The following is a 3106-nucleotide window of genomic DNA, read 5'->3' on the forward strand; positions in this document are numbered from 1 at the left end:
CCGGGTTCGCGCCCCGGTATGGGAGGATCCCACATGCCGCGGAGCGGCTGGGCCCGTGAGCCATGGCCGCTGCGCCTGCGCGTCCGGAGCCTGTGCCCCGCAACGGGAGAGGCCACAGCAGAGGGAGGCCCGCATACCACAAAAAAAAAAAAAAAAAAGCTTTGTGGCAACCCTGCCTCAAGCAAGTCTGTCGGCGCCATTTTTCCAACAGCATTTGCTCACTTCATGTTCTGCGTCACATTTTGGTAACTGTCTCAATATTTTAGACGTTTTCATTATTATATTTGTTATGGTGGTTTGTGATCAGTGATCTTTGATGTTACTATTGTTAATTGTTTTGGCATTTTTTAGCAATAAAGTATTTTTAAATTAAGGTATTTACATTATTTTTTAGATATATTGCTATTGCACACTTAATAGACTACAGTATAGTGTAAACATAAATTTATATTCACTGAGAAACCAAAAAGTTCATGTGACTCGCTTTATTGCAGTGTTCTGGAACCAAACCTGCAGTATCTCCGAGGTCTGCCCATATACGTATGTTAGACCTTTTGATGTTGGCCCACAATTGCTTGGGACTCTTTCGATTTAAAAATTCTTTTTCTCTCTGTTTTGCGGATTGGATAATTATTTTTATGTCTCCATCTTCAGGTTCACTGGATATTCCTCTGTCATTTACAATTGGCTCTTAAGCCCATCTAGTAAATCTTTTATTCATTGTTCTTTTTTCTCCATTCTAGAATTTGCTGTTGGTTCTTTTTTTTACAGTTTGTTTCTCTGATGAGATTTCCTACTTGTTCATTTATTAAAAGCTTATTTTCTGGGACTCCCCTGTTGGTCCAGCGGTTAAGACTCTGAGCTTCCACCGGAGGGGGTGCGGGTTCGATCCCTGGTCGGGGAACTAAGATCCTGCATGCCTCGCGGCATGGCAAAAAAATAAAAATTATTTTCCTTTACATCTTTGAACATAGTTACACTCGCTCTTTAAAAATTTTTGCCTGCTAATTCCAACATCTGGATCTTTTCAGGATGAATCTCTATTGATGGCCTCTTCTCTTGAGTGCACAATACCTAGTAGTTTGGGTTTGTATCCTAAACTTGGTGAATAACACATTTTAGAGACTCTGGATTCCATTATGTTCCTCTGAAAAGCGCCAATTTTTTTTTTTTTAAGAGAGACAGTTAACATGGCTAGAATTAAGCTCCCAATGCTTCCCCCCCTCCCCTTGCAAATGTGTAACAGCAGAAATCTTTTAAGTTCTTTTAGCTTAGTCAGGCTGCTTGGAGTTTGCCTTGCTCACGCCCAGTTGCAGGATCAACAGGAGGTGGGCAGTTTTACACAGAATGTTTGGGTCCCTTCTCTGGCTCTCCTTTCTTGGATCCTCCTTCACTTTCTATCTACTCCGGTCACTCTGAACTTGGTCCTCTTATTATTTAAGCCCGTAGACTTTGGGATACGCCAGCAAGGCTTCAGGGTTTCTATTCAAGTTTAGCTGCCCTGCCTGCTTGGCAGGACGGAGCCTGTCCTCAGGCAAAAAAGCCATTAAAAAACAGGAAATGCACCAAACTTCTTTCCTTCCAAGCATCAACTTCCTGTACTGTCTTTTTGATTTCTCTCCAGTGCCTTAAGTAGTTGTGAGGTCTGTTTTGTCCAGTTTATAATTGTTTTCTGTAAAGAATTGGTCTGGAATGGGTTAGTCCTTCATTCCCAGGAGCCCTCAGTCTGTAAATATTTGATGCAATGTTTATTTTTAAAATATTTTTAAATGTGATTTTTTAAAACGCAGACTGTTGTTGAATACCAAAATATAACAGAAGACCACCAACGGTTCAGATTTTCTACCAGGCAAACTTGTTTTTGCAAGGACTCTGCAATAAAACTTGCGATATCTTTATTCATATGGTATAGAAGGATTGGACACATGGTGTGCTCTGAAACACTTGCTGTATGCATCTCCTTATGTCTGTGAATCAGGATATTCTCTAAACTGCAAGCAAAACACAGTACATAAATAATGTGGAGACTGAAACTACTTTTGCAAATTGCCAGCCTTAACCCCAGTCTCAAATTTTTTATGTTCCCCACAGAACCTTAATGTTTTCATTGAGTGTTAGAAATGTAAATTCTATTATTGGGGGTTCATTTGAAAATATGGTTTCACTACTTAAAAGTTTGAGAACCACTGCATGACATCATCACTCTCTGATTTTCTCATCTTTAGACCAAGAAGCATTCACCCTGTCAACAGCGCATTGTACTGTGCGCTAATTTTGTATTCTGCAAAGGCAGTGCTAATACAGAGGTATGTCAAAGCTTGAGAAGACTTACATATTGAATTTGCAGGTGTGAGTAACTTGTAGAGGTATCTTGACAAGGACTTAGATGAGAAAGAGGTTTGCTTTCAAAGTACACTTTCTTCACAGAGCTGACACCTGCTGGACATGTATCTGCCAAAACACAATAGCTCTCTTGTGAATATTTGCTTCTGTCGGCTTTCCAGATCCCCCACGGCATTCGTCCCGTACATTTGTGATTTGAGTAATTAGCTTCAAACACAGCGCCATGATTAGCTAGAGGTGGTGAATTGGTAGCTGATTCACAATGAAGAAAAATGAAGAAAATATGCCCTTTGAGAGTAATTTAAAGTCTACCAAGTAATTTAAAGCCTACCAAGCCTTCCCATGAAGTGACATTTAAAAGCATTTAATATTCTAGGATGTGCTTCGGCTGTTCTGGCCTAAAACCAGTTTAAATTGAAGTCAAGCAATTGAAGAGTATGTAGCCTTCACATCCTGCAGGCCTGAGCGTTAACTTAGCGTTTGCGTGGATCAGACGTTGCCTTTTGCGTGCGCGCGTGACGGTGGCTCGAAATGCACCCTCTCGAAATCGAGACTTTACGACCTTGATAATTAAGGTAGGGTGTTGTTACCTTTGGGCTCCTTTGAAATATTTCAGGGACCCAGGCATTCGTTTGATTTGTAAGTTAGAGAGTTTCAGCGGCCTGTTCGTTGAGGCAGAACTGAGTGAGTCACTGCGGGGAATTCTCGTAATCGCGTGCAGGACGTTCCCCCCCCCCACCCCCCCCCCGACCCCGGGCCCCAG

This window comes from Physeter macrocephalus, chromosome 13, assembly GCF_002837175.3.
Source record: "Physeter macrocephalus isolate SW-GA chromosome 13, ASM283717v5, whole genome shotgun sequence".
Lineage (NCBI taxonomy): Eukaryota > Metazoa > Chordata > Mammalia > Artiodactyla > Physeteridae > Physeter > Physeter macrocephalus.